The sequence below is a fragment of the Onychostruthus taczanowskii genome, unplaced genomic scaffold (genome assembly GCF_017590055.1).
Source record: "Onychostruthus taczanowskii isolate IOZ18803 unplaced genomic scaffold, ASM1759005v1 scaffold37, whole genome shotgun sequence".
In the NCBI taxonomy this organism is placed as follows: Eukaryota; Metazoa; Chordata; class Aves; order Passeriformes; family Passeridae; genus Onychostruthus; species Onychostruthus taczanowskii.
The window spans coordinates 3,976,927-3,997,788 of NW_024501126.1; positions in this window are offsets into that span (position 1 = coordinate 3,976,927).

The window sequence follows — 20,862 nt, forward strand, 5'->3', positions numbered from 1 at the left end:
AAGATTCAGAAAAAAAATTTTATTAAATACTTGATGTATTTCACACTTGACAATACTTGACTATAGTGCTTGATGTGAAACTTTAAGGGGTGAACAGCATTTCCTTTCAACTCAGTGGGCACAGGAATAATGTTAATTTGGCCTAATATATCCTGGTTCCTCCTTTGGACAAGAAGTGGAAAGAGACCCCTCTTCACCTGATGCTGTTGTAACTTTCTCCTCAGGGTGGAGCAGGAAGGTTTGTTTTCCTGTGTGGTCCACCTACTATTTCTCATCTTGAATTGAGACTCCTCCAATATGCAGAACCGCTTAGAAATATAAGAGCTCAATTTCCTGTGTTTCAATAGCGTCTGTACTGCTGCCCAAGTAAAATTTAAATGCATTGAACAAGATGTCAGCATTTTACACTTGAATTTAACTCACTGCAGGCTCTTTTGGCCTGTTTCCATGTCAGAAATTGGTAGCAAAGCTGTTGAATTAACTCAGTCCTATTTTAAAGTTGAGCAAGGAATCCTCAAACAACAGTTATTTTATATGTCAAATGTACCTTTTGAGGGCATGGTCATATTAAGCTGGGAGGTTTGAACTAGCCTGGGCTTGGGAGTGAATTGCCCCAAACTTCTATGTGTCTGATCACTATGCAAACTGTTTATCTTCATTTGTATTTTTCTGCAAAAGGAACTGTTTTTCATACTTTGTATAGTGCCTGTAAAAAGCACAAGCCAATGAGGAATCAGACCCTATGTATTTCGAGTGTATTTGTCTGATTAAAAAACTTAATTAGGGAGTTAATTCAGAAATGCATTAATTTTTTATGAGAGTACTGAAACAAAGGATTTTTCCCACTGCTTGTTAAGGATGGGTTCAGACAGAAGAGATGGAATAATATATTTAATGACTTTAAAATGTGATTAAAGCAGTTCCCTTGTACTTCATTTTCTGTGGCTCTTTCTGTGAGACTTACTGACTTTTTCATACTTTATTTTTTCCCTATGGAATGAGAGTCTTTAACCTGGTCACATGCACTCTTTAAACAGAGAGAAGGAATGGGAAAAATCATTTGTACTAGACACTGCTGCAGCAAGTACCATATCAATTCCAAAGGAATTCCAGTAAGAAATTTAACAAAAAGTTTTGAAAAAATTTTGGAAGACTGTCTCAAATGTGAGGAAAAGAGTGTTTGAGAGTTGGAATTCATTTGTGGACTGAAAGATTTGCAAAGCAAAATGGGTGCTATGCGAGTGAAATGTGTATGCACATGAAAGAGAATTTAAACTGACTTTCTCACAACATAGCATGCAATGCCATTGCAGATACTAAGAAAGTAAATCCAGAAGTTCTACAGTATCTTCCTTTGGTAGCTGTATTGCTTTTACTTTTTCTGCTTCTTTTTAAATAAACAGTTCAAGAGCTCCATCTTCGGGTTTAAGGTGTTATTGTAAAAAAAAAATTTCTTTTTACATTAATTACTACCACTAAAACTTCCTATGAGTTATGTAATGTACATCTTCTCATATCTTCTCAGTTTGCAGTGCTTAACATTGCTAGATACACTTACACCATTGCATTTTGATAAACTTTGAACACTCTCTTTTTAATATAATTGTTTTCAGTTTTTCTTTCATTAGCACACTTGGTTTTGGTGGATTATGTTTTTTGCTTTCAATTATGATACATAAATCAATTTGACAGTTCATAAAATATTTATGGACCATGACAGAAAATAATGGCAGATGGAATTTTAAAACAGGCTGTTTTTCAGGTAGGCTTTGTTATATGTTAGGAATTAGTATGCTTTTATTAAAATGAGAACATATGCTGATTTTTGTCAATGGGGAATCTGTTCAAGTTCTTTTGGGAGCAGAATTTTAATGAAACATTAATTTTGTTTCTGCCAGTGCAGCACAGTTCTAAAAGGCTTAAATATTACAGTGAAAAAATTTAATCCATTTTATTTTTCAATAAAAAGCCTCTAATATTCCATGAAGTCTTTGGGGAAAATAAAGTTATTAGAAAAATTTTGCTCCTCAAACAAAGTTATGAAAGTTGTACATAACAAAAAAAATATTGTGAAGTAAATTAAACTGTTAATCACAGAAAGCCACCACCTACAAGATACTCTTATCAGTATCTTCTGTCTTTTTTTTTCTTTCCTTCTCAAGTGAAGTTTGATATCTTCCTACTTTCTAGGTATCTTCAGTGGCATACTCAGCTGACATTCTGACATGACAACTACAGGCAGTTCTTTTAACTTAACCTGATTGTCTTGTCCTTAGAGCCAGAGAATTTACCTTGCTTCTGTTTTCCATAACAACACTGTAGAGAAGTGCAATGGCAATTTTTCTAATAGAAGGGGTGAGTTGATGGTTACCCATTATTGCTTAAATTATTGTTTAAATCAAGATAAATCAAACCCAAGTTGTGATTTGACCCCATATTTCTTCTTGTCCCCAGCAAATATCTCAATCTGTAATCAGTTCGTGTGACTATGTATTGTTGCTATTAGTTTTTGACTACTCAGTCCAAGTTAGCAACAAGCACCAATCTGGTGTCACATAAGTATTTGGCCTGCCTTCTTAAAATAATTGCTAATATGTTCAGTGGTTTTTGACTACTCAGTCCAAGTCAGCAACAAGCACCAGTCTGGTGTCACAATAAGTATTTGGCCTGCCTTCTTAAAATAATTGCTAATATGTTCAGTATTTTATTGTTGCCTTTTTGTATTTGAGAGATTCTCCTCCATTGTTATTTGTTTCCCAGATTTTTCCAAATGAATTAGAAATCACAATGCCTTAACTCCCTGTTACTCACATCCTTTCCAAGCAGAAGGTGGAGACAAAGAACACAAAATGCTGGGATGCTGAAAGCTGTCCTTATCTTCCTGCTGGCTTCAGTTCTGTACCTCAGAAAACTCTGTCAGATAACCTCAGATCTGACTTACCACCTGAACAAAATGTCAGCTTTCTTCCAGAAGCCATGAGAATATTGCAAATCTCTGCAATAAATCTTTATGGATCTTTTTAATTTTTGTTTAAAATGAACACAAATTACAGCAGAAATAAAATACCTTATATTTAATCTCATGAAGAAATTAAGAAGGTCACAGTCATGACAGAATCCAAGCTCATTGCTTCATTGAGGGTTGATGTTTGTATGGATTGACCTGCTCACTGAGGGTATTGTAACAAGGCAGCTGAATGTTATCCATGTTTTGGACAGTGCTTTTTCCCCTTTTCCTCATTATGGACAGCCTTAAATTAAAATGTGACAAGTCTTTCTTAAAACATGAATATATTTAAAACTAAATTTAAACTGTAGTTTAAAATATATTTAGAATAAGGGTGCTTTTCTGATACTAGGCCTTTGGCATTGTTTGTTGTTGCTGCAATGAGTCACGGTTGTAAAGATATTAAGCAGCTATTAACTGAATACCCATTGAAGAAAACAACTATTAAAGAGTGTAGATTAACCTAAATTATGCTGATCATTTTTCCCTATAAATTAAGTAGTTGTATTAATGTTGTTCTGTCTTCCAAATTCAACTCTTAAAGATTTCTAAGTGTGACACCAAGACAAAAGAGGTTAAAAATAGTGGGATATGTTTTATTTCCACTGTTTTTCTTTAAATATAAAGTAACAAATTCAGTGAAAATATTTTTAAAAGAAAAGGCTCTTCTTTATCAAATTCCTTGTTACTAAGTGGTTTAAATGATTTTAAGTGTTTTGATTAATTACAGTTCTGGACTCACTGATATATGCTCATTAGGTCATCCTGCAGAATTTAAATATTTTTTAATATTTCTTTGGATTTTTGTTAATAATTTTCAGGAAACCAGGATAATGATTTTCTGTGATTGTTGTAACAATTACAACCTTCTCTCTACTCTTCCACTTGTCTGTAGGACTGTTTACTTCAAAATATTGCTTTCTTCTACAGTAGGTATTCCAACTTCATCTAACTTGTTATGTTCACAGAACCTGAAGCTTGAATTTTATGTTATAATCTTAAAAACAGAAAAAGGAAGAGTTTAGGAATGTATTGCTTTCTAAGTTGTATGTATCTAACTTCAGAATACAAAGTTACCACTTTATTTTCTCATTAAACCAAACAATTACTGGAAAATCTGAGAGTTAAATTTTACTCTAGAGGTGAAACAATTCTGGGAAATAATTTAAAGATTTATTTTATAAGTTTGTAATATTATTTAATGTTCAGTAATGGCTCTGAGTGTTATAAAGGTTTATCCTATTAGTGTATTTTTTCTCTCTTCTGACTTTAACAACTGTAAACATGACTACTACTTATGAAATTTGAAAGTTAAAAGGTGAGATTTAAATGTTTTATCCCAACTCTGTTTCTAAACAATTTAGTACTAAGAAATAATATTTTCACTATATCTGGGACAGACCACTGTGAGTATTCTAGGCTTGGCTCCAGTGTTCTTTTGAGATGAAGGGCAACATCTTTATTTTACAGTGTTTTTTTCTTTTTTTCCCCACAAAAATTTGGGTAAATACAATCCTGCACTTTTTTAATCCTGCAGGTTTAAAATACCTGACATGAATGTTCTTTTTCTGGAACACTATGTAATCTAAGATAAATATTTTTATGATGGAGAACATATGAACAAATAAGAATAATAGCAAAGAACTTTTTTAATTAAAGAGTGAGACTCTATTTTGAAAGGAAAAAAGAAAAAGTTGCAGTTATTTTTTTTCAGCCTTCATTTTCTATCAGATGCCCTTCTGTATCCTATGATACATGCTTACAAAACTGTCATGGAAATTTACAGTGGTATGATAGAATTTACCACCTTGGCAGGTTATGATGATAATGACACAATCATTTTGTTACTTATGGATACACAGGGCTTTTTTTCCATTGCTCCAAGAGAGAACAAAGTGACTTTGAGGAAATAAAAAAAAAGTGAAGACGGAAACATGCACAACATACAAAACTTTGCCCCAAAAAAACTGCTAGTAAACCTGCTGGTTAGTTGAGAAAAAGTATTAAAGATTTGCATTGGAAAATGAACAATCAGACTGTCAAATGCATTAACGTAGAATTACTAGTAGTTTTCATGCTTCAAGGTTAAAAACGGACCTGTAAATGGCACAGACTGGCAAATGCATTAACATGTGGAATTACTAGTAGTTTTCATGCTTCAAGGTTAAAAACGGACCTGTAAATGGCATTTATTTCCATGACATGGTATTGTACAATTGGAAATGTATAGTATGCTGTTTTCTGCATTATATGGTACAGTGGTACCATTATATGGTACAGTGAAACATCTGAGTATTAGCTAGGATGGCCTCCTGATCATAACAATATTAAAATTCTTTTTCAGAAAGATGCCTCTAATGATGTCATTGTCTGAATAATCTAGTATGGCACAAAACCCCCCACATCACTGTTTCTACATGGAGTATGTTGTGTTACTTGTATATTTGTTATTTTTCTCAAACAATAAGGATTGCTTAGAGATCATGACTGGCTCATCAACAATATCTTTTGAAGTCTGGGCAGGGAACCCAAGTTCTTCTTTTTTGTTTCCTTCTATGTATGTCTCAATTAGCCTTTAGTGTAATTTCATTTTTTACAAAGAATAAGAAAAATGTTGTGATTAAATTATAAACCTGTTTAATCTCTTATTAATGTTACAATTTAGACTGTGAACCATTAATCCTTTTACAGGGCAAACCCTATCCTATTTGCTTTCTTCTTAGTCCATACTAGCATCTATCAGAAGTCTGTCCTTGGTCTGATATTTTCCTATTACACAATCTGAAACACCATTTATATCGTAGTGGTTCTTCATTCTTAATCCTCTACAAGCCAACCTTCATGGTAGAGCATCTCTCATTTATGTGACTTTTATCTAACACTGCCCTGTGTTTTTGCTCTCAATCTGATGATGGACTTTGCCCTCTGAATTTTTAGCACTCTTTGCCTCAAAATGGTTTTGTTTATATTTAAGGCTGTGGGCAATGTCCTCGTAGTTTGAGCTGCTAGTCTCCCTTTGGATGCATATATTCTGGTTATCTGAGTGCCCTGCACTGTAACTGATATATTTTGATGCCCAGTCTGTGAAGCATGACAGACACAGTCAGGAGTGTTGTCATGTATCTAAGTACTGAACCTAATCTGATCTGACAGAAGAAAATCTCTGATTCACAATTAACAACATTTGCCCGTTTTACTCCTCTGACTTCTGTTTATTCAAACTGCAGTTTCATCTGTGTAGAACAGAAAACCATGGAGACCTCAGATTTCTTCCAGTTGACAGGGTTAAATCCCTTAGGGCAGATTGCTTGAGTAGCATCCCAAGTTGCTATGCCAACCTTGGTTCGGCAGCAAAAAAAAGCTTATGGTGGCAGGGATCCTTGGCTTTGTGGCAACTTCAGGTATACTACAGTCAGCAGCAGGAGGACAAAAACCATTTCTGTAAGAGAAGAAAACTTATGATTCCCTGATTTAACTTTGTATAGGGATGAGATAGGTTTGGGAAAAAGTATTTTTTTTAAATGTTAATCAAAGGACTTCAGCCACCACCATGGTAAATACCATGGAGACACTCCTTATTTTAGAGCTTTGATACATTTTTTTTTAATTATTCAAAGAAAATATAAACAGACAAAAAGCTATTTAAACTTTCTAGCTCAATAAATGTTTGCTGTGTAAAAAGAAGAATTGGATTATTTGGGCTCCTGTAACAATGGGTGTAATCCTCTCTACATAGTGGAAAATATCTGGGTTTTTGTGTGACTACTGAGTCTTCTAATACCTGTCATAGCAAATCTCCACTACAGTGAGAAATTAGGATTCATAAACTTTGCTTGATACATCATTCCATTTTCATTGTGGTTGTAGGAAAGAAAAAATGGAAATTATGAATTATGAATAAAGTTTTAGGAAAGACTAACAAAATACCTCTTTTTGGGATGCTTTGAAATAAATAAATGCAATTGTTTAAGCATAAAGTCTGCAGGAAGAGAGCCTATCTTTCATTGCACTATCTGTCAGAGTTAGAAAAATTCTCTTTCAGACACATTAGCTCTTGACACATACACTCCCTAAGAAGGTGTTTTGTGCCCCAAAAGTCTGTCTAGCTACATGCATTCAAACATCATGACTACAGTAAAAGCCCACAAAGTGCAATGAGCACTTTCCTTTCTGTAGCATTAAAACTCAGTTGTTTTTTGAACAAGCAGCTTTGTTCACAGATTGTTCCAATCCATGTATAGCGTTATGAAAAATTGAATACTGCACGAAATTTAATTTAAAATCACTAAAACTTTAAAATTAGCAAACCATTTTTCTTCAGCTGGCATAGTGGCTCTTTTGTACTGAGATCTGGAAATTGTACTTTGAAGTTTTTGAGCAGCTGTTGGGCTGGCTGAGAATAAGAAGTTTTTAAAATACACTTTGAATGGAGACAAAAAACTCTTCAAAATAATTGCTTCTTAGGTTCAGGATCTTAGAGTTTTACTGCATTAACCAGAATTTTTGATGTTATAAGCAGCCCAAATAGAACAAAGAAAAAGATAATGTTTCAATTTTTATTTCCAAATGCAAACATTGGAATAGGCCTGTTCCAATTGGGTGAAAATGAACCTAGGAATTTAGATTTACAGGAAAGTAACTGCTTTTCATACACATCATCCCCTAATATATGCATAGAAGGAATATATGTGTGGCAAGATTGTGAATGAACTGAAAAAAAGAGCATCCTAGAATTTTGTAAAACAAAGCAAATGAATAACTGAGAAATCAAACACCTGCAATCAGCCTCAAGTACAAGCTAAACCCCAGACATTCTAAAACGTTCTATTGGTAAATAAAACAGTTATTCTGTGGATAGGAAACAAAAGAGAATCAGAAAAAATATGAAGCAGCTTATAGTACATAGGTCTGTCTCTATACTAATTTTATCCTTGTAAATGGTACATGAGTTATTTCCTGATAAGACTGTCAGAGTCCAACAAAACAGTGTATTTCATTCCTAAGCAGCTTTTCAGTTCACTCAAGTTTATATATATGTACATAAGTACATATATAAATATATACACACATGAGTTTTATATGTACATGTATTACTATATATGTTACCTTTTCTTTCTGTATATGAATAATTAATCACTGAATTCGGACATCTTTATATATTGATTGCTTAAATTGGAGCATGCACAGTAGTTTAATCTGAATTTATGGTTTGGATTGATAGCTATTTCTAAATGTCTGAAAATTCTAACTCTGAAAAGCCCATCAGCATGATTCTGTTGTCATTTAATTTTGTTCTTATAGTATAATTTCAAAATACAGAAGTTGATCTACTGTAAAACTGGTCTGAATAAGAGATGGGGTGAAAAGATTGGGAGTAACTTCATTTTTTATCTGAAAGAACTGAAGAAGAATCAATCTGTTGGTTTTAAATTAAGTAAACAGAGAAGCTAAAAAATAGGAACATTTGCTTCAAATAAAATTATACACAGTTAAGGGATTCATAAACCTTGCTTGATACATCATTCATACATTTTCAGTGGGATTTAGAATCCATAACAGAGTTCTCACAGAAACAGCTCTGCTTTGCATCCTTCTAATTCCGAAGGGTCCTGGGAAATGATCTAGCTCCCTCTCTTATCATTTATTTAAAAAGAATTTCAGTTTTAAAACATGCCAATTTCCACCGACTCCAGGGAATCTCTGTATTTACTTTTGGTCCATGGTGCATGTGAAAAGCAGTCTGTGTAATAGAGCCATATTCACACAATCACAGAATCACAGAATAATCTGAGTTGGAAGGGACCCATAAGGATCACGAAGTCCAGCTTCTGGCCCTGCACAGAACCATCCCCAAGAATCACACAGTGTGCCTGAGAGCATTATCTGAACATTTCTGGAGCTCTGTCATGCCTGGTGCTGTGACCACTTCCCTGAGGAGCCTGTTCCAGTGCCCAGCTACCCTCTGGGTGAAGAACTCTTCTCCAACATCCAGCCTAAATCTCCCCAGACTCAACTTCAGGCCATTCCCTCAGGTCACCACAGAGAAGAGATCAGTGCCTGCCCTTTCTCTTCCTCTCATGAGGAAGCTGTAACTGCACTGAGATCTCCCTTCAGACTCAGACTGAACAGACCAAGTGACCTCAGCTGCTCCTCATATGTCTTTGCCTCCAGACCTTTCACCACCTTTGCTCCTCTCCTTTGGACACTGTCTAATAGCTCAATGTCTTTTTTATATTGTGGCACCCAAAACTTCACACAGGACCTGAGGTGCGACCGCCCCAGTGCAGAGCAGAGCAGGACAATCCCCTCCCTTGCCCGGCTGTGATGCTGTGCCTGATGCACCCCAGGACACTCCTGGCCCTCCTGGCTGCCAGGGCACTGCTGACTCATGGTCAACTTGCCATCAGACATATCGATTAATATTTTATCAATTTTCACATCACAAACCTGCTCACCTTACTGAACCTATTACAGAGAAGTAACATGAAAAAAATGCTAGATTTCAGGGAAGGGTTGATACCTTAGTCACTTAAAAAATTTTGCTTTAAAAATAACTGTCTGTATGTGAACCCAAATTCATCTGAGTAGGTAGTATTCATTTGGATAATCCCATGGAGTAAGGTATTTTAGGTCTGTTTTCTTTAATAGAACTGGTGGGGGGGAAAAACCACATAAACCAACAATATAACAGGCTCATAATTACATGATCCGAAAGGAGATTCCTTACTTTCAGACATACCATTAAAATAATTAATGGTTCCCATGTAGAAATACTGTTCTTTTCTGGTATATGAAGCATTCACTGTTCTAGGTAGGATAAAAGTTCTACAATAAAGTCAGGGACTCAGTCCATCAGAAGAACACTTTACTTTTCCTTTGCTGCTGATGTACTTTGAAAAAATATTTCTGATCCCTTCACTGGATTTCCAAGCTTTGTCTTTTGCAGACTTCTTGCCATTTTTGCAGTTCAGTAAGATGTTATAAGCATAGCAAAGCTGTCCTTGATACATCCTAAAGGTGTTCCAGCCATCAGCCGACTAACAGTGTTCTTGCTTTTGGCCCACATGGGGCAGTTCCGTATGTCAAAGACCAGAACTACATGTAGTTCTTAAAACTGTGCAGTTTTTCTGACAATATGAATCTATCTCTTAGCTGTTGCAGCACACAAGAGAAAATGATGTCTAGTTCACAGGCTGAAAACCAAACCATCGTCCAAAAAATGAAGGACAGTGCACCATTATTGTAAGAGCCTAAGCAAATATGGAATCTCAAACCATTCTTGCCAAAGAACTTGCATTTTCTTTTTAATAGTGCCCCTTTTAACTAGAACTTCAACTTTTTAAAACACTTTATTCTATATAAGAAAATTAATTAAAACCCTAGTTTCTTGTGGAACAAAGTTGTCCTATATCCTCCTGCAAAGTACTCTAAGAGATGTACTTGAATTGTGTTATTTTTATTCCTCAATATCTTTCTTAAAATCACAAACCAAGAAAACCAGCATGTGTCTACAGTAACACATTGTTTTGAATAGGAGTGTGACTTTGAAGTGAATTGCTTGATTTTACCCACCTACCACATTTTGTTTGGATCATTGTCTGGTTTCTTCAGTGCACAAACCGGAATAATTTTGGATGAAGCTTATTGAAGAGGTTTGCTTCAAAAAATATGTGCTCAGCCTGTAAAACCAGATTAGGGCTGGTCTGAAGTAAAAGCCCTAAGATATGTGTAATACAGATATTTCATTGGTTTTTTTTTTTAGTCTAAAAATACACTGCCTTTGCACCACACTAACTGTCTGAGCTTGCATTGTCTACATAAAAGGTCTGAATTATTTAGGTTGTTAAAGTCTTGGGGGGTGGGGGGTTGGTCTGAAAATGGAAACAAAATATTTTTTCTCAAAATATTTTATGCAAGTGATAATTTAACCTTGAAATCTATTACAACTGACTCCAATATAATCTAATATAGGCCTTTTTCAACAGCAAGATGCGCTGCATATCATTATTATTAAACCCTTTATTGTTACTGCCTGAAGACTTTTGAGGAAAGGACCCAACAACCGTCATCAAGTGACCCACATATATGGTCAGTACTCAACCCAGACCTTAAACAGTGCTTCTCTTTCAAATGAATAACTCAGTTTAAGAGCCATACTCATCATCTCTCCTTTGAAGTGGAGCCTACTTCCACTCTGCCTTGAGCTAAGAACATGTGCTAAGACTTTGGCCGCCATGGCAATGCATCGCTTTCCCTTATTTTACAATATTAAATTATTTTACAATATTAAATACATTTAATATTTTGGCATAGAAACACAATTTTTGAAGGTCCATTGTGCAGTACTTGCTTAACATAAACTTCCTGTCTTGCTAACTTTGAGGTTTACTGCATGTTCAATATCACCAGCAGCTAGCTCATAAAGCAGTTCTGGAGACTGCAAGGTTGATAGTCTGTTTGACTATACAGAGGTATAAAGAGATTATTTACACATTTTGTCCTTTTTTCCAGTATTTTTTTTTAGTGGAGTCTGCATTTTTTTCCATTATTTATAAACTAACAACAGTGAAGCCTGATCTAACCCTCATAATAAACTACTTCACTTATATTGAGTTATCAGTCCAGGTAAGTGGGGTGGTCTTGCCTTGAAGAAGTTTTACTTTTTAAAATATATCTTGCTAATTTAAAATAAATGGGCTTATTCAGAATTTAATATGCAGAGATAGGAACATTGTGTTTCCCTGGGAAATAGTTTTTACTATTAGTCACAAGCAGGCAGTTCATTTAATGCCATTTACACAGCCTTAAGTGAAGCTCAGTGGCTGACTGAGAAACTTATGATAGAGCTCTTGACTAAAAAAAGAAAAATAAAACATTAAATGTAACAAATTGAACAGGCAGTAATCCTTAATGACATTAAAGTACTATAATTTTAACAGTTACTCTTTAGGAGATTAATTTTAGCACAGCCATATGAATTTATTTCACACATGTTAATGCCTTGATTATTATCTGATTGTGTTTTTAAAGAACATATAATTTAATGATGTAATACTTGTAGCTTATTTTTTCCTATTCTGATTACATTTTCTTCTGTCAGCAGGTAAAAAGTCTTTGATAAAGTGAAATACTGTAAAGGCAACATTATTTATTAATTACTAGCTCTTATTTTCTTCTTTAAAGGATATTTTGTTCTTGGGGAGATAAAGGAAAGAGCTCCTATTGCCCTCAGCAGGAACTACACCTGTTCTTTAATTTACAATGCATACCAGTGCTCATTTAGAAACACAGTACAGCCCAATAACTTCAGTAAACCTGTGAGGAAGTTTAAAATTTGGTCATGTAGCCTTCATACAGAAAAATCATGATCTTAGCACCTGGCTTCCTTGACAGAACAGGATAGGAAAAGGTTTCTTTGAAACAGTTTTGACAGAAAAATTACAGTTTACATATATACAAAAAAAAAATCTGAAATATGCAGCAGCATATTTCCTGTTCATCTATTAGTTCATCTTCTTGCTCTCTGCAGAAGAGGATTCAGTTTTTATGCCCCTGAAAATACTTTTGTGATACTTGACTAAAAATATGTACTATAAACGGCCAAAATATATGAGATGAAATATCGTGCCACAATATTTAAATAAAGTGTATTTTCTGTGCTTCTTACCCTTAGAGTTCATATTCCTGATTATCTTGCTGTAATCTTCTGTTAGTTAAAAAAACAACAACAACAACAACAAAAAAAAACCTAAAAAAAAAATTACAATAATAAAGATTAAGACTTACTTATGGATGCAAACAAGAATGTTGAATTGTAAAAATCTCTTTAGTGTTTCCAATTGGCCCAGCATATGCTATTTTATAATTTAAAATTCTGTATGCAAAATAAGTTTTGTTTATACATTGAGGGTTTAAACTGGAAATTTTATTTTCAAATATGCAAATTCTTTTCTTCTTTTGATTTTATATTTGTTCCTCATCATCTTCTACATTTTTTCTTGAAGCTTATTCTGATTATAAAAATTAACACGAGTTCATAGCCTGGTATCAAACAGCCCCCTGCAACAATTCCCATAACACTTCTGAGGAAGTATTGCTTCTGATACTAAGGAAAGTAGTTTCTGAACTTTGTGAGTGACCATAATTAAGTCAACTTGCCATCATGTAAAAATGCAGAGAGGAGGTCTACAGAATCTTACATCTTCAGGTAAAAATCTGCCTCACTTTAAAAGCATGATTAGAATTTTTATTTTTAACAGTATTTACTGCTTACATGCAGAAAATATTGTAAAGATTTAATAATAAAGTTTCTTGATTGTAAAATACCTCCAAGTATTGAATGTAAATTTCATGTCAACAGCAAAAGGATAGTTGATCTACTCAAAAGTGCATATTTGACATTATTTCAAATAGCTTTACAACTTATAGCTGTAGATAGATGAAGATGTTGCTTATTTTCTATCACAAACCATTATAATGTCCCTGGTTGCACAGTAACACAGGAAGGGAAGTGATACAGTACATTCTTTAACTGCCCCAAGAGCCTTCATCCGGCCACGGACAGCAGGTGCACAAATCACTCCATGGATGCACCTTGGTCTTTGTAAACAGCTGCCCAATGACAGACTAAGGCTGGATGTCTGATTTGCAAGAATTAAGTTGAATGAGATGAACCTAAATACTTTCCCTTCTTGAAGTGGCACCAGTCAAAGAGAGAGATGTTATAATTTTGCATTCCTTTAAAAAAAGGAGCCTAAAGGAGACTTGGATAAAATTGAGAAATATTAGCCAGAAATATTGAGTTGGCTTGATTTATGGCAAGCGATTAGGTGTCTTGGGAATATGTCACCAAATTACAGGATATTTAAGGACTCTTATTGAGTGTGATTGTATATTTTAATAATTATAAAACTTTATATTTGATATCCAGGTATTTATATGTTTGAATATGAATGAGTTTATACATAAATGAAGACCCTTCAGTGTCTTAGTTTTTATTCTCCTTTGATAAAGTTGTTCAAAATACATTTTTGCTTCAACATGAATTAGCTTTTATAAAATATTTTCATTACCATATTTTCACTAAAGGCATTAAGTGTGGAAGTCAGAAATCTCAGTGCCATGTCAATCCAAAAGAGATTTTTTTCCCTGAGATTTGCTCTTAAACCCTTCATTCCAAACACTGAAGACGCATGAAAAAAAGGTTTCATTTATGCTTTGAGCTCTGAAGGAACCTATAACAGAGCTCTAATGTGCAATAAGTTCATTGATGTGCTTTGTTATGAAAATAGATATCTAAACCCCAAGGAGGTGCTACTTTCAATCATTGAGCTGAATGTAAATTAGAACTTCTGCAGTAGTTTCTTGGACTACTGTTTCTAATTATTTTTGTTCTAAAAGGGACATTGTTTCCCATATGTTGTATTTGATTAGTTACTATGTATCAAGACATAAAATTTGAAAATATCTCTTTCTGAACACAGTGCACCAATTATGCTTATTTTTTTTTTTTTCATTAACACATTGAAATCTTTAGTCTGTTGTGTTTCTCTGTAAACTGCATTTGTGGTGATGCACCTGAAAAATCTGCTTCCTCTCATGAGTAGTTAGGGTTAATTCTAAGGTTTGTGAGACTACATAATGCACCAATTATGCTTAATTTTTTTTTCATTAACGCATTGAAATCTTTAGTCTGTTGTGTTTCTCTGTAAACTGCATTTGTGGTGATGCACCTGAAAAATCTGCTTCCTCTCATGAGTAGTTAGGGTTAATTCTAAGGTTTGTGAGACTACATAAGATTTGGCCAATGTGCAGGCTTTATAGAATATTGGAATGTTAGTAGGAGAAATTCTTCAGTGACAGATTTTGATTAATGTAAACTTTGATACGAACCAGTCATAAACTATATGGTCTTCAGTAGCTTCAAGTCTTAGAAAATACTTTTTGATTTCCACATAGCATTTGGTATTTTGGAATAACTTCTGTGACAGAGGTAGGTAAAGCTTGTAATATAAAGAGTTAAATTCAAATGCTAACAGTTTATTTCATTCTTAATATGGCAGCTTCCTCTAATGTCAGTCCTGGAGAGCACTCCAGCAGCTTAGTTAATAATTCCCCAGGTCTTGACCACAACATGTTGGTGCTAGCCAGCTGATAAGGAGCATGGAGCCACGCAAATGGATTACTAAAATGTAATTATGCTTCTTCTTCAGCCTGTACTTGAAATCTCCCTTTGATCCTATGTGTCAGAGACATTCCAGGGGAATATAAAGGGTTGAGTGCAGGAGGCTCAAGAACTGATATGTTTCCATAGGGGACTGGAGCAGTGAAAGTCTTTAAATGTACTAGATGTTAACCTGAGTGATTGTTCTTAAGGGAAAACTTGAGTCCATAACAGAAACAGACAGGAGCTGGAACTGTTATTGTTCCTGTATGACTGTTTGATAAAGCTGAATCTTCATAAAACCACAACAGCAGGGAAGTTGAGAGGAAGTAGTTTATTTTATTTAAGCAATTCTGATTATATAAATCTGGGGAGAGTCCAGACTTATACAGTTCCTTGCCATTAGAATTTGCAAATAAATGACAGTTCCCATGAAATATTTAAGAATACTGAAAATTAGGTGTAGATGTGTGATATTTATTAGAGGGATAAATTTCCTAAATAGTTTCATCTAAGCTGACTAAAATCTTAAACAAGTAAATTAAAAAAAATTATTTCATTGACTTTGTTCTTTTATAATCAGATTATGTTTTGTTACAGTTGCTTCCTTAGACAGAGAAAAAAATCAGCCTTTGTCAGCAGAGTGCTTGTGATGCACCTCAGAGGCTAAGCAAGGTACTGTAGATGGAAGCATAAAACAGCACCTAACATAATAAGCTACTCTCACAATAAAGAATAACAGCACTAAAAAAATGAAACTGCCTTTGTTTAGTAAATTAATAAATCGATAGAAAAGTCCTAGTGGATAGAGAATTTTATTAGTTACAATTGCTAATATTCCATTGCCATTATGGGTAAGGCAGATCACACTATCAATCTATATTAAGAGCATAAAAAGTGGCAAGCCAACCAGGAAACTTTGAACATGTACTATCTTATAAATAACCAACATGCTGTTCTGCAGTGGGAGTGCATTTCCATCACTTCAAAGTAATTTTATTATTGATTGGGCAGAATTTTATCTGCTTGAGGGCATTTGGCTGTTGCACTGAAGAACCAGAAGCCAGAGTACTGCTTACCAAGTTAAGTGATAATTCAAAGATTCTTAGAGCCGAAAGTACAAAGGGGAAGGGAAGTATGGGGGAATAGCAAGAAAGAAGTATACTTTTGTATACCTGTTGTGCTTTGGGATTCCAACAGAGGTGTGGGGGAGTCTAAAATAATATTGTAGTCATTAAGCAGCTTCCATCTTGCCCACTGAAAAAAGTCTAAATCTGTAGGGAAAGCTCAGGACCAAAGTGAAACTTTTCAATACAAAGGAATGAAGTTAAGAGAGCATGAATAAATTTGGTTTTGCCAATTTGTGGGTGTACTGAACCTTGTAAGCATTATAAAGACTTTTTTTTTTTTATTATTTTTCCTCTTAGCTTTCTCTCTATATAACTAGACCCTTTATAGAAATAAAGCACTGTGTGGATACGAAGCACTGACAGCTTTTAATGTTACTTTTTGTCATATTGTTGTATTTTTTTTTTTGTTCTGTATTCCATGTATTTTAGCCAGTTAAAAGTCACATCTTCAAATATAACTGCTATGACTTAAAATCTTTAATATTTAAATGGAAAATAGTGTATAAAAATAGTCCAAAATTCATAAGAAAATAAAGCATTTTTAAAAACAAATATTGTCTTTGGCTAGGGAGATGGAATTAGTGTGATGGAGCTAATTAGTGTGATGGAGCTCCTTTGCATTCTAACATTTCTGTGATTCTGTGCTGCAGATCCTACTCTGATTGAAATTAATGTTTTTCCTATCTAAGATTGTATCTGTACTAATATTTTTTAGTAAGGGCATTCGTCTTCCATGATTATATTTGATTAATCATTTTCATCATCATCATCAACATCTTCATTTAACTTGGCTTCAAGAAACTTCTGGAATTTTTCTTTATTGAACCGAAATAGCTAGTAAAGACGGAAAGTATTTCTGAAATATAAGTGGACATAAACAATAGTATTTATAGGGATGGCAAGCTCCAAGTCTACTGAGGGTGAGCTCCAGCTCTCTAATGTGGGCAAGGTTGCCATAGATGAGCTTTGAAAGTTCTATTTGTATAATCCCGAACACTTTCAAAGACATTGAACTAATTGATCAAGGTTTGTCTAAACTAAACCAAACACATCCAAGAATATTCCTTGTCCTGTTTCCATTTAGCCACAGCCCAATGATTCAGTGGTACATCCTTTTTACCTCTTAATCTTAACTCATACCTAGATGTTTTTGTCTTTTCTTGTATTCTGACCTCTTTAAATCAAAGATTTTGAAAAAAACTTTGCTTCAATTTAGGCAAAACACTGTATAGGGATGTTTTCATTGTGAAACTGCTTGAAGTCAGAAGGGAAAGTCCTGATTTATTCCCTGTAATACACCACACTGAAGATACTCTGCAAATGGCAGGAGCTGATGGCTACTGTCCCAGGAGTATCCAGGGGATATCCATGGAATGAATGATCTAATACATCCATACTGTTGTCTTAAGTGCCAAATTAATTTATCATTTGAAGTACTAAATGTTGCAATGCTTTTTTTTTTTTTTTTCTCTGATTGGACTCAGTACTTTGATATTTAACTTCATAAAATTATTATGCCAGACTGTTTTGGGACAAGCCTGTCAAGGTAACAAGCACTAGATCAGGTTAGTACTTAGCTAGAACTTGGCCTTGTTGATTTAGATTTCATGCCAGACCCTAAATTTCTATGGCCTGATTCAAATTAAAAGCAATCAGATTGAGTTCAAACCTAAGTAGCAATGGTATTTTTTTTGTAATTAGGATACAAAATCTGTAATGTGACAAGGTATGTTTCAAGGGCTCTTTTACAGTGAGACAAACAAGATAATTATTTTTATTCTTGAATTTATAAAGGGGGTCATGATAATGCAATGCTTTCATCTAATTACAAATTCAAATGCCCCATTCCAAATCTAAGTATAATAAGGATAATAGGTACAATAATTGCTCTGTATAAATTTGAAAAATAAATCTGAATTTGAAATCAAGTCTAGAAAAGCAGGGTTTTTTTAGGATCACTTGCTTGCATGGACTGCAGTTTTGTTTTGGGTTTTCCCTCAGAATATTTTACTTGAGTCTAAGCTAATTTGCATTTCTTTTTTCTTCAAAACACAACTTGCATATTAGCTCTGGTGGCTGTTTAACATAAGTAGCAAAAAATAACACTGTTTTCTTAGCTTCCATGCTCCATTACCTCCTGCACTAGACAGAAACATTACACAGCCCTAGCCCAGCATCAACCCAAGGAGCTGATTCCTGTTCAGCAGGGATTGCAACAGACACGTCTTTGGCAGAGGCTTTGGCAAGATTTCCCATGTGAAGAACCCAAGAATCTGAAACTGCCAGTCCTGAAACCTGACTGCTACTGCTTCTCATGGTTGAGGATGTCCCACAGTTTGAGTGTCAGCATGCTGAAAAATACACCTGTTTCCTAGGTTGGTGTCTTGGTAAAATCAGGAATTTGCTTCCCCAGAATCCAAATCACATTCTTTATCATCCTCTGCTTATCATTCTACCTCAAGGCAAGACATGAGCTTCAGTTATACCTGAGAGGTGTATTCGCCATAACCTTTAAAAACCCCAGAAGGCTGCACAGACTCCCAGGGAAATTAAACTCTGTACTGCACATCCTCACCACTGGAAAGCAAACCTGTATCCTACATGTCATGTTTGATTTTAATACCTTTACACAGGGGTCACTAGAATGTAACGTGGTATTTCATATGAGCTCTTACCAGTGCCTTTTACATCATTAGTTCTTTTCTCTTGGTTCACAGAACCTCTTTCGCCAAAGATGTCACAGCACACGCTTCCCCTTTACATTGTGACTTTGTGCCCACAGTCCTCTTTAATCAAACAAATATACAGGTCACTCTCATTCTTCTGTTCCTTCCTGCCTATTTACACACTGTCTTTATTCATGGCTTCTCACACTTTTATTGCCAGCATTGTCAATTGGGACCTTTTCTGATAATCTTGTAAGTGAAAATATTTAGCATGCCTCTATAAATGCAAGCTCCTGAGTAACCCGTCTAGCAATTTCTCTCTCATTTCCCTTTTAGGATCATTCAGTAATCTTTTTTAAATTTCATTCTAAACATTGTCTTTCTTTGGTCAATTACATTTGTATGTGATGCCGTATCGGGCACCTTTAAATTAATTACATATTTATCTTAATTTAAAAACCACATCAGCCTGTATTGCTTTACACTTACCTGCATGTTTTTCAGCATTAATTCATGAAGCCTTTACATATTACACAAGTCTGATCAGCTGGTCTGTGATTTCTTATTTTCTTATTTTTCCCTTTTCAGAAAAGTTTACAGTACATTTCTTACCAGTCACAGGCTACAGACACACAGACACACTGAAAACCTCCTATTACCATCTGTGGGTCAGTCCTGTTTTGGAACATGCAAACAGATGTCACTCACACTTTCTAAAGTACATTTAGCTTTGAGTACTGCATCTGTTTCTACTTGCCATGTCTTGATAAGGATCTGACAGAATGAAACAGGTTATGGAGTAGGCCCAAGAGCATGGAAAAATTAAAAAACCTATCCATAGCCTCTGCAGGTTTCATAACCAAGGCTGTTCTATTTTTACTTCTTAATACAGCAAAATAGCTTGATGTTCAGTTACACCTGCTCTCTTTCCTCTATTATTTTTAGAATATCTCTTTTCACGTGGTGTTTCAGTAGTTCTGCTCCTGCATACTGTTTTGCAGTGCTCTGTTGTGCAATGCATCATTTATTTCACACTGCCATCACGCAATCTGTGCCCAAAGCATAACCCCCTTTCACTTACTGCATCATCTGCCAGTCCAAACCTTTGTATCAGAACTTACATTCATCTTCTTCTGCATGCATCAGCCTCATGCTCTTCAGTATCAAACAATATCCTGATTTGTTTTTCCACCTCTACTTTTCTACTAGCATGGCAGGAAACATTGGGCTATTTGTCTCAACTTCTACTCCTGTTTTCTAGTCTAAATCTCTTTCTGAATTAGTTAAATGTGTTACACAGATTAGTCATTGCGTGCCGTACCTATCCACTGAGAAATCTTTCTGGCAGAAAACACAGGTGGTAAAACATATCAAAGTTTTGTTCATCCAGTACTAGATAAGCCTCAGGCCAAGCCTTTACTGAGCAGTTTTGTAGAGGCAATGTCTTAAAGACATAGAGTTAGTGACTGATTAGTAATTCCATTTAGTGCTCTGCTTCTGTAAAGCAGCCTTGAATAAACAGAACTGATAAGCACAAACATCTGAGAAATTATTTAATATAATTTTGTATTAATTTTAATGCTTTTGTACTTTAAAAATCCTGTTTTATGTTAAATAAAGAATGTTATTTCAGAATGAGTTAATTAAATATTTTGATAACCATTTGATCCACCATTAAATTTTACTTAACATAAGCAATGGAGTCACTTTCATGTCATCAAAACTTTCAAATATAATTTGTATGCTTTACAAATATATATATATATATATATATATATATATATATATATATAATATGCAGCTGTGAGATTAATACAGTACAAAATGTCATATGTTTCTTAGGTCTTCACTCACGAGAAAATTTGATATGAGATGCTGTAGTAATTTATTGAAATA